This window comes from Trachemys scripta, chromosome 4, assembly GCF_013100865.1.
Source record: "Trachemys scripta elegans isolate TJP31775 chromosome 4, CAS_Tse_1.0, whole genome shotgun sequence".
In the NCBI taxonomy this organism is placed as follows: domain Eukaryota; kingdom Metazoa; phylum Chordata; order Testudines; family Emydidae; genus Trachemys; species Trachemys scripta.
Genome location: NC_048301.1, coordinates 87,320,809 through 87,344,816, shown reverse-complemented (window position 1 = coordinate 87,344,816; position 24,008 = coordinate 87,320,809). Strand labels below are relative to the sequence as shown.

The 24,008-nt window shown below is 42.6% G+C and overlaps 1 long non-coding RNA gene across 1 annotated transcript in view; it reads left to right on the top strand.

Annotated features, from left to right (window-relative positions):
* LOC117877079 overlaps positions 1 to 22,968 on the top strand; it is a 49,065-nt gene extending 26,097 nt beyond the window's left edge. Inside the window, exon 3 of the long non-coding RNA XR_004645603.1 lies at positions 22,770 to 22,968. This is a non-coding gene — a long non-coding RNA (uncharacterized LOC117877079). The remainder of the gene's footprint in view (positions 1 to 22,769) is intronic.
* The last annotated feature ends 1,040 nt before the right edge of the window (positions 22,969 to 24,008 follow it).

Sequence of the window (24,008 nt, the reverse complement as noted above, 5' to 3'; positions counted from 1 at the left end):
AAAAAATTTCCTTGGAACCTAACCCCCTGCATTTACATTAAATCTTATGGGAAAATTGGATTCGTTTAACATTGTTTCACTTAAAGTTGCATTTTTCAGGAACATAACTACAACCTTAAGTGAGGAGTTTACTGTAATACCATCGAAATCGATGCCCAGTTTTGCATTAAGACAGTGGTACAACTGCCACTGAAGTTGATGGGAGTTATACTTGTCTGAGGATGGAATTGGGCTCCTGTTACTTTTATTTAAAGCAGAGATTCATTTCAGTATTTGGCTCCAATGAGAAAAAAGAATGTTGCTATTTGCAATGGCTGAGTTCTCCCAAGGTCATGGCAACCTGACAGAGACGCCCTTGCAGCATCAAAAGGTCTTGGGTGTAAACAATCAGTCTTTTGAGAACAGATGCATGCTGTAAGGTCCTAAAGGCCCTACAGGCTTTAGGGACCTAAAACCTTTAGTGAACTTAGGAATTTTAAATAAGAGAAAAATGGGGAAAGCTTGACGTTTTTTTTCTGACTACTGGCTGCTATTCTGCCATGAACTGTTATACAGCTATATATAAAGACAACTTGTTTTAAAGGAACCAGCGAGTAGGTGTGTATGTTTTCTTATTGTAGGGTTCCATGCTGAATGCCCCAAATAGCAGCAGGTTAGAGGGGCATTCGCAACATAAGTTTTTATTCCCCACCAGTTTTGGTTTCCAACAATTTCTGGCCTGAGTTTCTGCATTTATCTTCTCTCTTTAATATTAAGTCTTTCCGGTGCTAACAGCAAAGAACCTGGAAGAAAGTGCTATTATTTTACCTTCTCTTCCATGAAGCTAAAACTTATGTCATAAAGAGCACTGGATTACATTAAATAAGAGCATTGTCAATATTTTACAAAATGGTACATGCATCAGACCTATTGACAAAATACTAACACGAGTAAGGAGAAGATCATATTTCTAAAGATCATTTTATACAAGCACAATATTGTGTCAAAGTCAATATAAATTAGAGCAATTCACAAGCTACATCTAAATCATTCTGAATCTCCTTACCTAAATATTTCACTGTCACATTAACAGTACAGGTCTAGCATTATTTTGACAAGCTATTTATAACCTGTGCCAGCAGTCTGCCACTGTTACATGATACTATACTACATGATAATACTTCTTTTCCAATGTGAACAGAGTTGTATCCCTACTATACTTAAAATACTCAGAACTGCTTTCTGCATGCAGAGGGTGCCAGAGCAAATAAGAACTAAAGGATCCTGTTACTGACAATTACACATGACTGGCTGGTGTCTCATAAATGGCTATAGGATTAGAGCAGGATTATTATTTTTTTTGGCAAATAGTAAATGCATATTTGGGGGCACCAAAATTATTTGCGGATTCAAACTGAATTTAGCTAATAGTTTCGGCAAAAAAACAAATCCACCAAACCCATCAACCTGATTTTTTTTTCCTGCAAACATGAAAACCTTTCATTTAGACATTTCTGAAAGCAAACATTTTAACTTTTCATTTTGAAACAGTGTTTCATTTTGAAATTTAGCTAATTAAAAAAGGGTGAAAACACCTGAAAAACAACCTAAAATGAAACAAACAAAACAAAACAAGAAAAAAGTGTTTCGGATTGAACAAAACATTTCAATGTTTCCCGGGGGGGAGGGATAGCTCAGTGGTTTGAGCATTGGCCTGCTAAACCCAGGGTTGTGAGTTCAATCCTTGAGGGGGCCACTTAGGGATCTGGGGCAAAATCAGTACTTGGTCCTGCTAGTGAAGGCAGGGGGCTGGACTCGATGACCTTTCAAGGTCCCTTCCAGTTCTAGGAGATGGGATATCTCCATTAATTTATTTATTTATAATTTATTTATTTTGTTTGACTTGAAATTATTTTAGTTGTTTTTTATTTTGGTGAGAAAAACCAACAACAACAAAAAATAGTTTCAGTTCAAATTGAACTGATTTCTCCTTTGGCCCCCAAACTGTAAAATCCACTATTTGCTTTGCTCCACATAGGAGATTGTTATCAGCTACCTTATAAAATAGGATGGAGAAAGTATTGCCAGATCTAATGAACTCCCAGCCAGTTAAGTACTGTTTTTAGTTTCAGACTAAATTCTTTGAGGCAGAGACCGTGTCCTCCTATTTGTCTGCACAGCCCTTAGCACATATTGCATACCAAAGTAATACACAATAATAATATTATGGGCTGCAATGTACAATTCAGTTACTAGAGCTAGAGACAGTTTCATTCTGAACTTTAATTATTTAATGGTCAGCAAGATAAATTTAGAAGTATTTGCACAGGCACATTCATATACACCACCAGTAGTGATATGCCATCCGCAGCTTTGCAGAGAATGTAAACACTCAGGTGAGATTTTTAAAAGCACTAGGTGAGTTAGGCACCCAATGTCCTTTGACTTTCAGTGGGATTTAGGTGTCCATCTCACTTAGGCACTTTTGAAAATCCCATCCTTAATCTTAATGAGATAGACATTTTCTTGCACCTTTTCATTAGAATGTTGAAACATTTTGGAAACATTCTTTGCAGAAGTCATTCTGCTGTACAAAGGTGACTTTTGTAGGGGCTCATTTTATTACCTGAAGTTGTTTTTTGAATTTTTGAATACCAAACATTTCTGATAGGCAAATTCTCTACTATCTGCCAAATTAACCCTGGTGTAACTCCACTGAGTCTAGTGGAATTTGGCCTCAGGATTTTATGAAGCCATTAGGCTGCAAATTCTGCTCTGGGATTCATACCATGGATTGGAAACATCTGACAAGTTAAAGATAACCTGCAAGTATTATGTAGAAATTAATTTAATTATAGGGTTACATGCTTGACTGTCCCAAACAGTGAAGGGTAGAGCAGTACTTAGCACATTATACATAATATTTCACTAGGTCTGGCCATGTCCATATTCACTGATTCCTACTCCTATGTGACACTGCAGCAGAAACTTTGCCAGCATAGCCTATGACGCCCCAATGGAGCTAGCCCATAAATGGATGATTTTTTATATGTGCCATAGTTTTGAATAGATTTCATATTATTTTATATCCATATTTAATTTATGTAAAATAAGTGTTTTCCAGTCAAAACCAGTATGCCAATGATTACCCACAGTTTGTCAGTGAACTGTCTATAGAATGTTCCTTCTTAAGGGATAATGATATATACTGGGGGCACATGATTCTTGCAATTAGTCCTATTTACCTCCCCAAGGAAACAAATTGAAGTTATAATGCTCATCTTGGTTTTTTTTCCCCCACTAGCAAACTGTGCACCAAGTTTGCAAGTGCTGCAGAAATACATTTCACTGGCTGCATGTAGTATCATTGTCTCCTTGCCTGGAAACTGATAGGAGCAAAACAAGAGGGGTTTTTTTTTGGCCGGGGTTGGGAGGAAACAACACATTTTAAAATTTGACATGTTCTGCCCGAGAAGAGGCTGGAAAGAAATTTGAACAGAAACACTGTGAAAGATCTAAGAAGTCTGATGGCCAAATTGTCCTCTTTTTTACACTGAGAGAAATCAGAGTAATACCACTGACTTCAGTGAGTTAACTCTGGATTTACACAGGCATGAGCAAGAGCCAAATTTGGCCCAGCATATTTAAGAAACTGATGCTAAGAGAATTTAAAAAGAAAGTGCTTTTAACATCTCTGCCTTTTTTCATTTCATGCAGGAGGTACTGAAGAATAAATAAAAAAATTCTTTGGTACACTTTTACTCCTTATAAATTGCCAAGTGCCTTGATTTGATGTAACTGAAATGTCTTGACACCACCACATAAATTCCAACTCTCTGAAGCCTGCAGCCCACATGAGCATTTTTTTTAGGTCCATTTGTCCCTCTGCAGCCCTGACAGCTTTCATTCAATATAATCCTCAAATTTGTTGTTGCCTTTCCTGTTTAGTAAGCCACCTGCTCCCCTATGTGGATGTGGTAGGTGGAAGGGCCCTGAGCTGAAAATATCCGGAAAAATTAGGTTATAACACAATTTTAATTGATTAGCCAGTCACCCTACAGTTTTTTCACTAATCACTTAAGTGTCCCTGGCTTTGAACCTAGAATGAGTACCTAAGCATTTACTCTAATCAGGTACATTGAATTTTCTTTGTCATGTTTGCTATAACCTGACAGTGTCCACAGTATTTTCCTTTTCATATGTACTTCCCCAGGTCAGCCTAGGATGTGTTCCCATCATCTGAATGGATTTATAGACTCCATAATGCCACAATGCCGTGGCAAATGAAATCAATTGCATTATAACGGTGAGAAGATAGACAGTGACAAATATCCTAGGACCTTATTGACTTTGCAATTTGAACCTCCTGTCTTCCAGACCACTCCCCAATACAGCAAATAAAGAAAATTAAAAAGCTTCCAGAGTAAAATTTACTTAAATTTCCAGTTCTGTCTTTAAAAGATTAGAAACTGTCCATTTTGTAGCCAAGGACATTCATTCTGGGATTTTATTTCTTGGTGTTTTTAGAGTGCATTACGTTTAAAACTAGATACATTATGTAACTGAATAGTATAAAACCAAACATATGGTTACAACTGAAATATACCAATATTTCCTTGTAAATAAATCTCTCGCTTTAACAAACATTCTCATAAAATTCTATACGATGCGTGGTTTAGAAGCAGGTGAAGAAATAGTATTTACAGCCAGTTCTATATTTATTTTCATGCACATGTTTGACCATTTCACAGTTTAATGACTGCACATACAGTGCTTTCATTCAACAGTCCTAACACTAAGTTATTCTGCTACCCCAGAGGTTTGTGTAGAATATTGATTGGGAATTCATGCCCTCTGCTACAATTTACTGCTTTTACCTATAACAGCATGACTTAGGTACTGGTATTTAACATGATTTGCTTAAGTCTTTGTGGACTTTTCCAAATTGGGTGCAATGGGCAGATTGGTAAAACTGCATATGAACCCTTTGCACCCTCAAAAACATTCAACTGTACACAGCCTGCAGGCTAAGCTCACAGTTACTGGTTATTATTTGTATAGCACCAACCGTGTGCTAGGTGTTTTAAAGGTACAGATGAAGACAAGGTCCCTGCTCCAATCGATACACACAAACTAGAAATGAAATTGAAAGAAAGGTGATTGGATGTTATGAAAAGCAATGGGAATGAACAAGGTTTATAGGAAAATTTAGGATTAGGTTATTTCCACTTGCTGTGAATCCTTTTCACTTTGGTATTGTACCTGCTTGTTGGCCCTGTCCAGGATGTCCACCGTAAGTTCATCAGGGAAACACTTCCTCTTTGACCACTCCATGACAGTTTGAAATCAAACTTCTGCTGCAGTGTAACTGGGCTGCAGAGGTGAAAGGGCCTGAAAACAGACAAACAGTACATTATTGTCTCTGCTTCAACAAAGGTTTGGTATATCCTCATAGAAAAGAGCCTGTGGAATCTCAAGACCAAAAATGATACTTTGTAAAACTCCACTTCAGTAGTCTTAGGAACACTTCAGTTCCTAGAAGACACAACTGGGTTGAGAAGAGTGAAAAAGTGCACCCACAATGATAAGATGAAATTTACAAATGTTTAAAAGTTGGAGACCATTGGAATGGAAGGTTGCCATGGTTTACTACCTAAGGTTTCTCAGTCCTTTCAGGCATTCCACATTGTGGAGGACATAATCTATGAGGTTCCTGAATGGCAAAGGGACATTCTATTCCAAGCTAAAGCCATGCATATCACAGAGGTATTCACGCTTATGGCGTCGGAGCAACAAGTGGAGTAGGCTGGTGTCCCGTCCGTGAAATGTGACTACCTGTCTGGTGTTCCTACTTCAGCAAATGTTTGCAGGTATCAGCACCTGTGACTGGGTCAAAATTCATGAGGGAAATCAGCAGGATGCTGCATTAGCATCCACATAGATTACTGACTCCCTATGGCTTACAGTACAGCCTGCTCTGACTACATCTACTTATGGACTATATGAAAACACACACACACACAATAAATAGACTCTCAAAGAACTGCACATTTAGACCCCCTTCTCCGGCATATGTCTGGACTGCATACAATCCCCCTGTCTCATTTCAGACATTGATTTAGTCACCCATGCACTACATTTCCCCTTCCCTCTACAGTTTACTGTTTACAAGCAGCTCTTTATGCTGTGACATAGCCAATTTGTGCAATGTGGTGAACTAAAAGGGAAGGCAATATACAGTTCTTACTTTCAACACCCCATCACATCTTTGGATGAATGTGCAAGTGTCTAGTAAAAGTTTAATATTAAATGCTTGCTTAACCATTGTTTGTGCTTCCTGTTATCTATTTTGGTAATGGTGGTGGTGGGGTGATGCCAAGGTGTTGGCATGCATTCTGCCATTAGCAGATACATCCTGCTACCCATGCCTTATAAAAAAATTGTATTGGATCATAAACCAGAAATCCTTCCCATATATTAACAACAACAAAAAACATGGAGCCAAGCACTTACCAGGCACTGGGGCTACTTCTGCCTCTTCTGCAAGCTCTATGGCTGGCTGCTCCTCTGGGGGGTAATCACACAATTCCTCTGACTATGGACCCACAATGTGCTGCAGCTGCTCCAGCAGCAAATCCTCCCTGAGGACTTTGCTAGCCTGATCTGGTGCGTGTTGTTTCCCCTCTAGTACTACACTAGATTTGGCTGTCAGAAGGTGACCATCCCGGCTGACCAGGCTATTGTGAACAGTTGGGGGCTCAGTGCTTGGCACAGTACCCACCACCCAATCAAAGTTCTTGTAAAAGAGGCAAGATGATGGGTGGGGGTGGGGTTTCCCAGAAATGCAGTTCTCATCCCTGGCTTTCCAGTGGTTGCTCTTGAGCCACTTCATCTGCTCCTTGCACTGCTCACCAGCCTGTGAATCCCCAACACTGTCAGCGTATCTGTTATTTCTTAGTACACATGTTCATTTCTGGTACTTTTACTGAAGTCAAACATCTTGCTCACCTCCCACCAGAGATTTACCAGAATCTGACTATGGTGCCATGACCAGGTAGCAACATGTTTGGCAAAGGACTTCTTCCCGTTGGTGGCCATAGCTAACGCAGGAGATGGTTCACTCTGTTTGCAGCTCAGCAGTCAGAATAGAATGGAAGGTTAAACATCAAATAGCTGTACGAGAACCAAGAGGTTGTTTCCATTTCCTGTGAATTGATTGGCTAGTGTTGGGATAGAAATGATAGGAACATTGGCCCATTGGACTGAGGATAGTGTTGGTGGAGCATCGGCACTTGAGTCAGAGGGACCTGGGCCCAAACTGTGTCCACACTGCAAAATGGGAGTGCACTGTGGACCCAAGTCCCAGTGGAACTTGGGCTTAGACTTGCCAGGTCCTAGGGTCTGGGTCCCGAGGGTTTGCTGGCCTGAATCAGATAGCTCTGTGTGTAGATGGAAAGGGGGAGGGAGGTTGGGCTTGAGCCTGAGCCTGGGCTTACACTGCAGTGTTGACATACCATTACTGACTTTGGAGCACAAGTCCCATTTACTGTCCCTAGTGGCTTTGGGGGAGATTTCTAGATACATAAACAGCAGTTAAGTGTCTAATGCTCATTGACTCAGTGGTAATCAAGTATCAGAGGGATAGCCGTGTTAGTCTGAATCTAACAGAGAGTCCTGTGGCACCTTTAAGACTAACAGAAGTATTGGGAGCATAAGTTTTCGTGGGTAAGAACCTCAGTTCTTCAGATGCAAGTAATGGAAATTTCCAGAGGCAGTATAAATCAGTATGGAGATAACAAGGTTAGTTCAATCAGGGAGGGTGAGGTGCTCTGCTAGCAGTTGAGGTGTGAACACCAAGGGAGGAGAAACTGCTTCTGTAGCTGGATAGCCATTCACAGTCTTTGTTTAATCCTGATCTGATGGTGTCAAATTTGCAAATGAACTGGAGCTCAGCAGTTTCTCTTTGGTAATCAAGTATCTCAATGTTATTTGTGCCTTTGAAAAATCTCCCTATTTGTCTCTGTTTCCATTTGGCAAACACTATGTTTTTCCTTCACTGTATTCTAAATGGAATCAGCCTTTTTCTTTACTTTCTTGTTTTTTGAAATGGCAAGAATGTGAGCACACATCTGGGAACAGTGTTTGTGTGTTTACTGCTGCAGTTCTAGAGAAGTGAACACAAGCTCAAAACACTCCCTTTGCAAAGGTTCTACATAAACAGAGACTAATAAGTTTCTTAGTGAAAAACTAGTGGATTAAAATAAATAGATTTTAGGGGCTGGATTTTCCAAAGCACTCTATGTTGGCCTAACTCTGATCCCATTGAAATCAGTGACAGTTTACTCAATGGACACTGACTTCAACAGGAGCAAAGTTAGGTCAATTCTGAGCACTTTTGAAAGTCCTTAGACTCCAGAGAACATTTTCCACTGGATTCTAACTAGAGCTGGTCTAATAATTCATTGCAAATACATTTGATGAATGCTGTCATGTTTTGTGACTCATCTTGGAACTAACCCTGTGAATAAGCTGGGAATCAATACCAATTTCTGGAAATGTATTTGTTATTCATGAATGTTAGCCAAAGAGTTCATGTGAACAAATGCCAGTCTATGTGATGCTCACAAACTGTTCTCTTTGACTATTTGCTATTCAGCACTCATGATTAATGATGTATGATTGGTCAGCTGGATTACAGGCTGTTGGATGAAAGGATCATAGAAATAAATAGTACTTCTGCTAAACATTTTCTGATGAATAATTAGTTCTGCTGCAAAGCCCTGGGATTCATGAACATGTTCCATCATTCAAACACTCTCAAACAATTAGCAATACAATCCCATTAAAAACAGTGAATGCAGCACATTTACTTGGGAAATATGCATGAATCACTTTTTGTGTTATTTAACCCACTCTAATGATAATAATGTTAAATGAAATCTAATTTGGGAACTAAACTACCGGATATAAGTCTCCCTTTATGCTTGTGTCCTGATGTTTTCCTACTGACTCAAAATTTAATCTTTATCCTTCTTCAAATGTAAAACATCTGGATCTATAACTTATTGCAGGTGAAACCCTACAGCTGGATACATAATTTTATCAGCTTGTTTTACTAGTTATCAAACAACACCTTTTTTGTGGCCTGATGTCACAGCCGTAAATAAGTTGGGAATGTAATGTATTAGTGAATAAAAGCAGCAGATTGCCTGGGCATCTCCTTCCACAACTTGGAATTCTGTTCCAATTGGGTGAAGTACTTTCCTCTTTGAAGATAAGTGCCGTGTTTGTTGGAGACAAGTGGGTTTGTAGCATAAGACTGTCGCTTGTGGAAGACTCTTTAGGAACTGCTCTAAAGTGCGCCAGCTGGGGATTCCCACACATTGGGAAAAGCTTCATGTGGAGAAATATGATGGATATTTCTGGTGCCTTTGGAGCTGCCAGAGCAGTACAAAGAGGCTAGGATGAAGGAGAGAGTCAGACGTCAGTTGTTAGGATAGAAAAAAAATATATGTACTTTATAGTATACAAAATGTACTAATGTCATTCTGAATGTATACCGCACCTTTGATATACATATGTTAAAGCAGTTTATAAACGTGAAAAGTATACCTCTCCACACCTCTGTGATGTAACTAGGTAGTTTCATACCCATTATACAGATTTCTAACCAGAGACATATAGTAACTTGCCCAGGACCACACAACAAACCAGTAGCAAGGCCTGGAATGAAACACAGTAGTCCTGACTCAGAGTTCCCAGCTATAACGAGATTCTACAAGGTCCTTTTAAAGATTCTAAGCAATTCATGGCAGGGACTTTGCCTTATGTGCATTTTTACTGAAGGCCAGCTCTGGCTGCAATATTTGGATCTGGATTTGAAACGCATCATTCAGAAGTGTTTGAATGAAGAGTTTTGTTTCAGGCTTCTCTCTTATATTTACTGTTGTAAGCTACTGAGTATTATATTAACACATCTAGTCACTAGATCATGTTGCCTGTATTTTTCCCCATGTATGTAGCCAATAGCTCCTATCCAAGTACTTTTGCTGTTTGCATTCAACAGCATGTACCTGTGTTTCCAATTTCAAATTCAGTCAGTAGACATTCCAAGTGCTAAGAGAAAGGTTAGTATTTACCTGAGAGGTGTTTTCATTTTTCATGGGGGTTCAGATTCTGCTAGGAATCTGCCGCAGGAGCTGAGCATGTTTCCCAATACAGGGATGTCTCTGCCAGTCTGCCATTGGATTGGCTGTATTCCTGCTGCCTGTCTGTGGTGTAATCACTCTTACTCATTTCCACATGAAACAGCTCTGTTAAAAATGCTTACAGAGTATTTTTTTTTAAAGTAAAACCTGTTTTGTGGAATAGCAAAATTAAAGTTATTTCAAAACCACATTAATTTCCCCAAAACAATGTGCTTTGGACTTCCCAGTCCAATTTTGCAGTCTGTCTGTACTAGCTACATTTTTACACCTGACCATCTCCTTGTTTTTCTAAGAACATTTTAGAAATCTAGATACAAATGTTCACCTTCTCAGCTGGGAACAAACGGAAATCCCAGTAAAGTGTTTTTATGTTTATAAGTGCATAAAAGGAATAGTTTTATTTTTTCTCAGGACACAAAAATCTGGCATGACAATTAAAAAAAAAATCAAAGAGATTGAGCATGAAAAGTTAAAACAGAAAACCAGGATCAGCTGTCATTGAATGTGCTTTGAAAACTAAGTCATAGTTTCCCAAGCCAACAAATATCATGCAAAGCAAAAGCAGTAGACTCCAGGTGGAAAGGGAATATGTGGTTAATGCAAAAAGTCTTTCACTACTGGAGTTAGAACTCAAACTAGCCATGTCAAAAGTAAAATGAAATTGATGGCCCCTGGCTAGTCACTAGTGGATAGACACGAGAAACTGCTTAACATTTTGTATTATTGGAGGATCCTATTTTAACTATCATAACAAATACCTTAGTATCAAAAACGGTTTATCACTAATTTCATCTGGTGGGATGCAGGAAACAGTGCAAGTCCAAGGGAATCTTCATTTTGTTCCCATTCCTCATCTGTACATTAGGGGAGTTAAGGCTGAAGGCCCTATTCCTGTAAAGATTTATATACCTGCTTAACTTTAGCCACATGAGTAGTCCCATTGAACTGTGTGGCTAGTCACATGTATAAAGTGAAATGAAGCAGGATTAGGTCCTACGAGAGGGCAGGTGTCATTTACACCATCATCCCTCACCAGGGGCTTCACCAGGTGAGACAGCAAGTTTAAAATATAGCTGGGGATCCACAGAACCTCACCACCGGAGGCTGCCTGTGTTGAACCAGTGTCTCCTCCAGTCATCTGAGTCCTTCCCCCTCTCTCCAGCTAGCACTGCACACTGATGGGGCTGCCTGGATGAACTCCAGGTCTCACAATATAAAGGGGACTGTGGGAACCTTGTGCTAGCACTGCATCACCTCTATCTATGCCAAAAGCTCATGGCCCTGGGTTATACCTGAAGAAGCTGGCAGAATCCAGGCTAAATATAACCCTATGTGTCAGCCAGACAAAGCACCTGCTCCCAACTTGCTCAAAGAAGAAAAATATAAAATATAGCCCTGTAAGTCTGAATGGGAGAAGACAGGTAAGCTAGTGGCACCTGCAAATTAGCACAGATCAAGTGCAATACATTTGGTGGAGAAATCTCATTGTATTAATTTACTGGCAAAGAATTATTCCACATTCCCCTTTGGGAATTACCAATTTTGAAAAATTGCTGTCAGTTATACCTTCTGTGCTGTTACAGAAAACGTCTCTAATCCTCTCCTGAAAGTTTTATTGGATCCCAAGGCACACTTGGATGCTCCAGCACTGGGATAGTTCAGAAATACCAGGGCCTTGTGTAACTTGTCAGTGGATTTGTTGTACTTTACTTGGGCCAGCAATAAAATGCTTTAAAGTCTGTACAAATGTACACTGTCAAATGCACGAAATATGACATAAAAATGCTCCCCTTGACTGATATTGTGGTGGTGCTCACACTTAGCTACAGGCAGTATATTTAGTAACAAACGGCCTCCATTCAGTGCACTTAAGAGAAGGATGGAGAAGGTTGGCAAGCCATTCAGAGAGTGCAGGTGTGAAACGTACCTGGATACTTCATGGTCATTTTAAAAAAATCTAGTTTTTAAATTAGCTTATTTGATCAGGCCAAGTGCAAGTCTGAAAACATTTTATACACCAGAATCATTATTCATTTTATGGTCAGTATCTAACCTGGTTACTGCTCTATAACCAGTGCATTTACCACTATAAAACTATTTGCTCTTGAGTTAGTCTGAGTGAACCCCTCTAAGAACCCCAGTGTTATCAGGCGAGTGCCAGTCTGAGCACAGCACTGCAAACAGAAATGCATAGATTGTTGGGCTCTATGGGTTCAGTGTGACTTTTGGACAAATCCCCTCAGTCCCGTTTGTAGGATGAGGATAATTTAATAATTATTATGTACTTATTAGCTATTGAGGATTAATTAGGGTTTTTTTTAAATGCACTTTGAATTTAATGGGCCAAATTTGGCCCTGGTGTAAGTGGGCATAATTCCCATTGATTTCAATCTGTGACTGTTTTGCCAGGGCTGCATTTGGTTTTTATAAATGCAATGTATTATGTTAGGAATGTTGATGCTGTGTGTGACGTGTGTACAGTTCAGGAGCCTTGCTGTAACTGCATTCTTTCTGGCTGTAGCTATTTCCATTTCTTTGTTAAGTTTAAAAGAAGAAGAAGAAAAGGACTCCCTCACTGGCATGACATCATCAAACAAGGAAGCCACTCATGTTTCCTCCACTTTAACAGCGCTTTCTGTTTGTGTTTGAATGCAATCCTTTTATCTGGCTAACACATCTGGGGTTAAGCAAATGTTCCGACACTACTTGATATGCATCCTTTCATTCCATTAACTCATAGACATAACATGAAATAGTTCACAATGGAATCTACTGTTCTATGGCAAGAGACAATGCACTGGATCATGTGAGGTAGAGAGATTAACAGCAAAAGGGTCTGTGCGTCTCTGATGGGGGTCATGCCCAGGCACTTTTTCAGATGTGCCAATCTCACCCTCACATTTGCTATGTGAGAGCAGCACCAGCCACACTGAAAGAAGTGCTCTTAGCTCTGTAGCCAACAAAAGTGGGCTTGGTAGATGATAGTTGTGTGTAGGAAACAGGCCCCATACTGCACTTTCCATTCCATGGCAGTGTGCTAAGTGAAGCTGTCAAGCATTCTTAAAACCACAATATCCACCTAGGGAAGTGAAGAAACAGATTGAGAGAGCCAGACGGGTACCCAGAAGTCACCTACTACAGGACAGGTCCAATAAAGAAAGTAACAGAATGCCACTGGCCATCACCTACAGCTCCCACTTAAAGCCTCTCCAGCATCCTCATCAAGGATCTACAACCTATCCTGGAAGATGATCCCTCGCTCTCACAAACCTTGGGAGGCAGACCAGTCCTTGCTTACAGACAGCCCCCCAACCTGAGGCAAATACTCACCAGCAACCACACAACAGAAACACCAACCCAGGAACCATCCCCTGCAACAAACCCCGTTGCCAGCTCTGTCCACATATCTACTCAAGTGACATCATCACAGGACCTAACCACATCAGCCACATCATAAGGGACTCGTTCACTTGCACATCCACTAATGTGATATATGCCATCATGTGCCAGCAATGCCCCTCTGCCATGTACATTGGTCAAACCGGACAGTCTCTATGCAAAAGAATAAATGGACACAAAGCAGACGTCAAGAAATATAACATTCAAAAACGAGTCGGAGAGTATTTTAACCAGACTTTAACAAGAAACTGCAGAGCTGGAATTCATTTGCAAACTTGACACCATCAAATTAGGCCTGAATAAAGACTGGGAATGGCTGGGTCACCACAAGAAGTAATCTCCCATCAACTGTTGAGTATGGGCCATCCACTCTGATGGAATTGGCATCGTTAGCTCTACAAAAAGTAATTTTACTCTGTTGACATTCACACCTTCTTGGCAACTGTTGGGAATGGGACACATCCACCCTGATTGAATCATTGACCCCCCGACTTGGTAAGGCAACGCCCATCTTTTCTTGTGCTGTATATTTATGCCTGCCTACTATAATTTTCACTCCATACATCTGAAGAAGTGGGTCATAGCCCACGAAAGCTTATGCTCTAATAAATTTGTTAGTCTTTAAGGTGCCCCAAGACTCCTTGTTGCTTAAGTCTATACAGTTTCTTTAAGTAGTGATCTAGAAAAGCAGGGACATCACAAGAGTTTGCTATGTCCTCACCACCTTCTGCTAGAACCTGTGCACTTCAGTTTGCATAGTTGGCTGCTATGCCATTCTATCACAGGCAGCTGGTGGGTAGGCATGTGATCAACAGTACACAGCCCTGGTCCCCAGCAGTCCATTCATTATGCTTGGTCCCCATGTCCTGACACCAGCAACAGCCAACTCCTTGCCACTCCAACAGAGATATGGAATCTTTATTCACATGAATCCTATGGAACTATTGCATGAATAAGGGTTGCAGGTTAAGGTTGTTAAAGAGTAACCTGCATGACAAACAGTCAGCATAGTTTATTTTTTTTTTAAATTTTCCTGGCCTTTATCCAGGAGAAAGAGCTGCTGGGATCTGATTTACTTCTGTAATCTTATTGGCAATATATTGAATTTACCATTTTTATTACACAATATTTTCCAGTTGGAAGAAAACTCCATCTTGCATTTTCTCTTCTGAACATGCATATTTCTTCAGCCCCACCAATTCCTTTCAGTAGTTTGGGTACTAAGGTACCCCTCCCTGTTTCGCAAAAGTTAACAAGAAGTACGCACATGTTGCACTAGAGTGGAAATTAACCTGCTTACTCTCCCCAGGTACTTATTTTATAAAGATCACAAATAATATCTGCTGCAAATCAGTCTAGCATATGTCATTAGGAAAGAAAAGAGTTTTATTGATTTCAGCATTATTTATAGCACTACTGCACAAGCATATGCCTATTCTAGGATATAATCTGACAAACATCAAGCAAGACTATTCCTGCTTCGTTGTTCTTGGAGATTTACTTTTCCTGGACAGCAATAGGAGAAGATACAGAAATTGCTTATGTATTTGATGGATCTAACAATATCCCATATACAAATGGAGAAACACTAGCTGATGCTCCTGGGTGCAGCCTGTAATGGAACACACTTAAACCTAAACATAGATTATTTTATCTGAGTGACAGTGTGACATGGATCCTGATATTCCTGTAAACTGAGAAGGGACAAGGGACTGGCTTAAAGAACTATCAAAACACTCCCGTGTTTTCAGAGTTCAAATATCCTGATACGACTTCTAGTTATACCTAGAGTGACCAGATGTCCCAATAAAATTGGGACTGTCCCGATATTTAACCCTTTGTCCTGCATCCCAATCAATGTACAATCAGGACGCCCTTTGTCCTAATATTCGGGTAAGGAGGCGAGCAGGACAGGGAGGCGCTGACCCCATGGGTGGTCCGGGGTTGGCGCATCCATGGGGAAAAATTGCAGCCAAGCTCCTCCCTCCTTGCCTCCTTCTCCCTCCTTCCCTCAGCACGCCATGTCCCTGTTCCTCCCTCCTCCAGCGCTTCCCACCGCCTAACAGCTGGTTGGCGGCGCTTAGCGCTTTCCAGGTCACCCTAGTTATAGCTCTCCTTAGTAATGTCTCCTGTGAAAATGAAAGAGACATTAGAGTATATGAAAGTGAAAGCCATCCTATAACAGAACAGCAGCAATGTAGCTGCTCAGAGGCAACTGGTCCTTTGCTCCTTTAATTTCAAGACAAGATCTTTTATTTATTTTTGCAACTTCCATTAGCATGACTGGGACCAGCTGGAAAACATAATAGTTAGAATCTGCAATTTTTCTCATCATAATGAAGACTTTTCAATGGAGATTTTAATTAATGAACGAAATTGCTTGTGAATCACAGTATATTTTCCCCTATAGGCTACTGTACTTATAGGCAAAATAGGAGGAAAGGATGTCCTGTTTTAATGCACAGCTGGTTTTATTTATACACATGGGGGTTTTGTTAACTACTGCACTTACTTTGTTTGTAAAGGAGTATTTACCATAGCAACCAAGAGCTCATGTTTTGTGTTAGGTCAGAACTACCCACAGTTTGTACTTTTGTTGGAATTCAGAAGACTTGTGGGCAATACATTACATTCTTTGACTGTTTGCACAGCAGAGAGAATTTTAAACATCAGTTTATTCTAATTAATATGCCGGCTATCAGAAGCTGGGACTCGACAACAGGGGATGACTGACTTCATAATTGCCCTGTTCATTCCCTCTGAAGCATCTGGCACTGGCTACTGTTGGAAGACAGGATACTGGGTTAGATGGATCACAGGTCTGATCCAGTATGGCCTTCTTATGTTCTTATTTATGTATGGAAGGACTCCCTAACTTGTGTGGCAGGAGAGCAGCTGCCTTCATGCTGTTAACCCCTACTCCAAACTTAGTATGAAAGGGGAGGAAGAGATGGGACAGCTGACTGGTCCTTTATCTCCAACCCACCATAAATAAATAGGGAATCTTCTGAAACTGCTCATGCCTGGGGGTGCATTAAACTTTCAGCAGAGCTCCTTCTTGCTGTGAATTTGTTTTTAGGGAAGGAAAGGGGCAGGGTGGTAGAAGATCTAGGACAAGTATGGGAAGCCCCGACAATGCAGGGGAGCCCAGGCCAGTGAGGAGGCACAGGGCCTCTCTGCATACGGCCCCAACATCCAGTGGCTCTCAGGATCTGTATCCCTGCCCATTCCCTAGAGGGAAAACCCAGCAGAGAATGACCTCCCTCAAGGAGATTTCCTTCCCATTGCCTCCTGAAGTGTGTTTCTGGTGGTCCCTCCTACTCTGGTTCAGTGGGATGCCACTTCGCCTCTCTATGTCAGTGGGTGTCGCCCACAGTCAGGGAATTAGCAGAGCACTGAACAGTCTATGGCTCTGGACTGCAATCAGAGCTGAACAGCAAATGAGTCCCTGAGCCCAGGCCCTCATGCAGGGTGGAGCAGCAAATAGTCTACAGCTCTGGCCTGTAATCAGGAGAGAGTAGAAAGGGGTCGGGGATCCTAGCTCCGGCGGACGGCCGACAAACACAGGCCTCTTGGCCTAGAGAGAGGAGGCTGCCACCTCGGGTGGGGGACTAGGGAAACCCAGGCCCACCCGACTCCACCGGGCCCCAACTCAGGGCCCTAACAGTGGTGGAGTGTTCTGCCACTGGGTCAGCGGGGAATCCAGCCACAACACACTGACCGCGTTTTAGGCAGCGATGCAGCCAGATTGAGGTCGGCTGCCGCTGGGCCACTTCCTCCCCTCAGGGTGTACCTGGATCCGTGAGGTGTCCTCCAGCTCCTCAGGGTCGGTAGCTAATGGCAGTCCTAGCGACTCCTCAGTGTCTTAGTCTCTGAAAGATTCCACCCACTCTGTCAGTTTGGTGGATCTCCCCTTTGGTGTCCAGGCTTGGGAGCAGGCAGAAGGCATGTTTCCTCCAGCGGCTGGAGCCCAACTGAGCTCCAGGACCTGCCCTTTATCCTTCCTGTCCCACTTCCTGACTTCTAGTGGGAGGAGCAAGCATGGCCTGGCTCCACCCACCTGGGTTCAAAGAGTGGTTCCTCTAGCCTTTGTGGAGGCCACCCCGCATCATTACACCCCCCTCCAGTGGGATTTTTCATACTGGGGTCTAGCCCATTCTTTCCCCTTTTTAATTCAAAATTTTAAATATCTAGTTTGTAGCATTCTTTTTTCTAAATATGAAATTCAGTTCATTTCCTAATAGACAAGTGACAATATCACAACTGGTACCCATGCTGGGTGTGCTAGCAAAGAACCCCTACTGATTACATCAGCATGGAGAAGGAGTTGTTCCCTCTGTCCTCCCAGAAGTGATGCTTCCTGATCAGGAAGGAGGCACATTAGTTGAGCAACAGGTAGAAGGGGATTGAGAGCTTCCAATCTCCAAAGCTAGTAGTCTGATGACAGAGGATGATAGAATTAATGCCCTAGTCAAAGCTAGCAAGTGCAAAGGCAGGGCCTTCCTTTACCTAGCTATTCTGTCTGTACTTATTACAAATTAATACAACTGGCCATACCTTTGGAAACCTAAACCAATATTTTGTTCCAATTTGGCACAAAAATTCTTAACAGAATACTCCTGGACAGAGTCAAACCATCCCTATTAGAAATTTGGTGTGAGGATTTTTTTTTTTTTTTTTTTTTAAAAAGAGCAATCTTTTCATTTTTCATCACAGCAATCCATAACCTATTGAAAAGGTTGGACAATTTGCATCACAGAGACACTGAGATAATAATAGCTTTTAGTCTGCATGGTAGCTTGTTTTGCTCACATTTGTTATCAGTGAACTGGAGACACTGAGATTATAAAAGCCCTAGCAATCTTTATAGAGAATAAATAGTAAGGAAGAATACACAGTCAAGGAATTTAGTTATAAAGTTTATATCAAGTTATAGAGATGTTTCAAGAAAGTCAGAAGGAAATTCTCACAATATCAGACTCAAAAATAAGTTGACATTTCATAAAAAAAAAAAAAACTTTTCAGTCAAACCCCAAAGTGTTTGTTTGATGAAAAGCAGAAATTTCTGTGGACATTCCCACGCCCTCATTTAACAACCAGCTCTATTCAATAGTAGATCAGATGTAATGGTCATGTCTTCACTGCAACAACACTTACTGAAATCTCTATTCCTTTACTATGAACAGAAGTCTGTAAAAACTGGTCTGGATTCTCTGGGGCAGTATCTTTGGCCTTCCAAAAGCATTTCCAGAAGTGGCCTCGAATGATAGGTCTGAAAAACTTGAGGCCACTCCTTTGAAAATGTGCACATTGTCCCTGCGGCCCCTCCAGGCACCGCCCCCCACAGCGCCCATTGTCCGGGAACGGGGAACCGCAGCCAATGGGACCTTCAGGGGAGGTACCTGGAGGCGCGGCAAGGGCAGTGCATGCAGAACGCTCCGCCCCCCCTCGCCCAGGGTCTGCAGCACTTCCTGGACAGGGCAGGCAGGCAGGGAGCCTGCCCTGGCCCTGGTGCCATCCCAGAGCTGCTTTAGGTAAGCGGCGCCGGGCTGGAGCCCAAACCCCGCCCGCCCCCCGCCCCCCAACTCCCTGCCCTAAGCCCCCTGCCTGCACCTCGCACCCCTCCTGCACCCCAACTCCCTGCCCTGAGCCCCCTTGTACACCCTGTACCCCTCCTGCACCCCAACCCCCTGCCCTCAGCTCCCTGCTGCACCCCAACCCCTGCCCTGAGCCCCCTCCCGCAGTCCGCACCCCTTCTGCACCCCTGCCCTGAGCCCCCCTCCCACAGTCTGCACCCCTCCTGCACTCCCGCCCTGAGCCCCATCCTGTAGTCTGCACCCCTCTTGCACCCCAACCCCCTGTCCTGAGCCCCCTCATACACCCTGCACCCCTCTTGCACCCCAACCCCTTGCCCTGAGCCCCTTCCTGCACCCCACATCCCCTCCCACACCCCACACCCCAACCCCCTGCCCCGGCCCTCCATACAATTTCCCCACCCAGATGTGGCCCTTGGCCCAAAAAGTTTGCCTACCACTGCCTTAGAAGGTCAGACTGACAGCTTTCCTTGTGGCCCCGATTGGTTTGGGCATCCTGTTTATACCCAGGAGTTCCAGGAAATATCTGAGCACCAGAGTGGAATGCCCTGCCAGCTACAGTGATGGACCTACCTCTTGACTTGTTCTCAGACTCCTGACACCAGCTCCGACCCTTGGTCTGACTCCTGGGTCTGACTGTCCATGTCCTGGCTGTGACACCAATATATTGGTGAATATTATTAATAGTTCCTCCTGTGGCTCATTTACTGCTTGCATTGTGGTAGCGCCTAGGAGCCCTAACCATGGATTAGGACTCCATTGTGCTAGGCGCTGTACAAACACAGAACAAAAAACAGCAGTCCCTGCCCCAAGATCTTACAGTCTAAGTAATCAATTTTAATGTGATCCCTTTTCAGATAGACCCTTGAAATATTTACCGGTAAGTCTTTTTAAAGCCAAGAAGAATTATAAACTCCTTTTTTGGCATTGGAAAGGATCTTTCTTGCTTGTTCATTCTTCTCTTTTGATTTCTCCCTCTTAAGAAAATCACCCTCATTTCCCCCTTTCATTTCACATTTTTATCCTGTAAGTAAATACTCAAGGAAATATATCTTGCATACATTTCTTTCCTTTAACCTGGGTCTTGAATCCTGGCACTGCCTTTGTCATCTCTTTTTTATCTCTGCCTTTTTCTTTGTAACAGAGAAAAGTTTGGATATTGAGAGTCTTTTGCTTAAAGGACAAGCTTTACATAAAAAGTAAATGAAAAAATATCAGATTGGGATTACATCAATTTTCTAATAAGAAATGCACACATCCTATTACTTTTATTATTCTGTCTCCCCTGCATCCCTTCTCGACTCACTTATTTATCTTCTCCACCAGTTATATCATAGCTTTTAAGGTAATTGTCACATGGACTTTCATTTATTTCATGTATTTACAGAACCTAGCACACAGGCTCTTATCTAGTTGACCTCTAATTCCTACTGCAATATAAATATTTAATAGCTTATCAGGAAGATATTTTTGACCAGAGAATTGTTACTGCAGCTGTCAGTGAACAAATTCCAATATTCACAAGAATGACCAGAAATATTTATTGTCGTATGTGCCCAGATTTGATAACTGAATTAGTAATACCACCTAACTGGTATGTCTGCCTAGAGCTACTCAAGAAACCATATGTGGTCTTTGGGATGCCCAGAAACTAAGGACTGATGCATTCAAAAGACCTGACAAAAAAAGTCCAGCAAAATAAAACTGCTTTAATGTACCATTCCATGCCCTTTCAAAATGAGCTCTTGTAGGCCTTCTAGAAGAGGGATGGTCTTGTGGTTAATAAACTGGACTGGCACTCAGGCCAATCTCTGAGCCTCAGTGTCACACCTGTAAAATAGAGGTAAATAATGTTGCCTTTCTGCCATGTCTATTTAGAGTGTAAGCTCTTTGGGGCATGCACTGTCTTTAACTATAGGTTTGTGCAGGGCCTACCACTACGAATTCCCTCTTTCTGCCAGGTGCTCTAGGTGACTAACAAGGTAGCTGCCTCCCAAGCATGACCACGGGCAGCTCTCCATCACCCTATCCCAGATTATCATGTGTCACAGGACTCCCCAATAACTCACCCTCATAGTCCTGCAGTAATTATATCACTCACTTCCTGGGGTCCAATTTCTTTTGTCCTTACCCACTGGCCTCCCGGTCCCAACCCCTGTTCAGTGCCTCCGTCCTTGAATCAGGAGTCCTCTCCCTTCCCAAAGTTGGATTCTCTCCCTTTGGTCCAATGATTCTTTCACTATTTATCTACAGTGCAACAGTTTCAGCATTGGTTCAGAGAGAAAGAGTAACATGAGAATGACTCTGTAACCTGCTGGTTAGAGCAGTCATCTCGGAGGTGGGGGCCCCTGCAGGATCCAGCCTTCCTGCTTTGATGAATTTTTTATTTATCCACAGTGGAAAAGCTTCAACAAGGGAGACTGAGGGAACCCCACCAACAGAATATCCTATAGTTTAGTAGGTAGGGTCCTCAGCTGAGCGATAGCAGCTCCTTATTCAAATCCCTGCTCTCCCTTAACTTGAGAGGGGATTTGAACTGGGGGTCTCCCACAACCCAGGGGAGTACCCTATCCAGAGGTGAACGCCCTGGGGTAGCAGTGGCAGGGCTCCGGCAGTGATTTAAAGGGCCCGGGGCTCCTGTCATTGTGGGGAGCCCCAGGCCCTTTAAAGCACCGCCCGAGCCCCGCTGCTGGAGCCCCGGGGTAGCAGCGGTAGGGCTCTGGCGGTGATTTAAAGGGCCCTGGGCTCTGGCCACTGCGGAGAACCCTGGGCCCTTTAAATTGTTGCCCAAGCCTGGCTGCCGGAGCCCCGGAGTAGCGGCGGCAGGGCTCCGATGGTGATTTAAAGGGCCTGGAGCTCCGCTGCGGTCGCAGCGGCCGGAGCCCGGGCCCTTTAAATCGCCCCTGAGTCCCAGGGCTCCCAGCTGCCTCTGCAGATGGTAGTTCCGGGGGTGATTTAAAGGGCCCGGGGCTCCCAGCCGCAGCCGGAGCCCCTGGGCCTTTAAATCTTGATTTAAAGGGACCGGGTATTTAAAGGCCCCACCTCTTCCGGTTGAGGCCACGTCTCTTCTGGTTGAGGCCACGCCCCCTGCTCAGGATTCCGGCATACCGGTAAATCCTTTAAGTTACTTTTACCCCTGACCCTATCTAGAAGTTATGAGGCAGTTCCTTCCTCTTCCCATTTTCATCTGTAGGTGCCCTATCTGATAGACAATGTCTCAGCACACTTTGGTGGAGGAATGCCCATCTTCCTTTGGTTTGTACATCTTGCTAGGGCGCAGGCATCTAGACACCTGGCTGCATGCTTGGAGGCAGAAACATGGGTGCCTAGGGCAACTTTTACAGCAAAATTTTAAGTACTGAGCATGTTTAGGCACCTACAGGGTTTGAGGGCAGCTGTGTGGGGGTTTTGTGATTCTCAGTGGGCCTGATTCTGGAATTTAGGTACCTAAATTAGGTACCTAAATTAGGCAGTTAGAATTCCCAAATCCTTTTATGAATCTAGCCCCTAACTAAGTATGCCCCTTCTGCAACAAGAGAAGCCATGCTGTAACTACCTCTTTCCAACTTCTTTATTTTGCTTGAAACAGACTCTGCCGATTTGGATCCATTTATGGAGAGAGAACAAGCACCTCAAGGGAAAGAGAAAAAAGAATGGCAAACTGGGAAAATACTTTCTCTGTCAGCACTACACTATGAATAGGATTTGCCACTTTGCTCAGTAATAAACAACAATTCATTCCTTCCCTGGTAGAGAAGCAAGCACATATCCTTGGCTAAAAACATCCCAAGCAGCAAAGCCAAGTTTCCGTAAGTGCAAGGCTACATTAATTATATGACATCTAAACAGTCCAAACAGATTTTTAAAAAAAAACTTTAAAAAGAAATGTCTTCAATGCACTTCGAAGCTGATAAGAAAACAATTCTATCCCCTAACCAGGTTTTCTCCTAATGTTCCATGGCGGTGGAGGGGCTGGAATGATGAAGTATATAGAGTGAGTAGAGAGAAGAGGACTCAGGTTCTACAGTGTAGCAGTCCTCAGACTCCATTTCAGTTTTGTCTGGAACTGAAGAACCTTTGCCTGAGTTTCCTATTGCATTAATTCATGTAAAAGTCTAGTGAATGGTCATGACTGTTTCATAGGTCTGAAATGCTTGCACTCTGGCCTCATTTGATTTTTTTATCCTGATGTAGCTGTAGAATATTTATGAATAAGTTCTAGTAAACTTGCTCATATGCTGACACACCATAGCCTTTTCCTTTGGAAAGTATGGCACGCAAAACAGCTCTCTATAAACTTAAGTAGGAGACAGTGTCAAATATTTTGAAAGTAGTTGTTCATACATACTCTACTCTCCTTTGCTGGAAGTAGCCTCTAGAGCTTGAAAATTATCTCTCTTTTTTACTCATTTGTGCCTCCATTCATCAAGGCACTTGAGCATATGCTTAACTTTAAGAGTATGAGCAGTGTTATTGAAGTCATTGGGACTATTCATGTGCTTTAAGTTAGGGACATGCTTTATTGCATTACTGAATTAGATCTTTCACCCTCTTATGCATTCGTCTTTCCCATTCATATTAAGCTGTCCATCTGGGGACTCACGTGTCTATAGAAAAAGAATAGCCTCGAAGCACAGAAACTAGCACGTGTTGCAGATGGTGTGCCAATATACAGAACCGTGCTTACTTGTGGCATAGCTTTTCTGCTGGCTAGCCAGCCTGTAGTAAGTTTTGTATTTTGGGAATCAAAGGGAGGAAACCAGTTGTTTGACAGGAATGGGGAAAGGCTGGTGGGAAGGGGAGATGTGGCCGTAGGCTTCAGAGATAC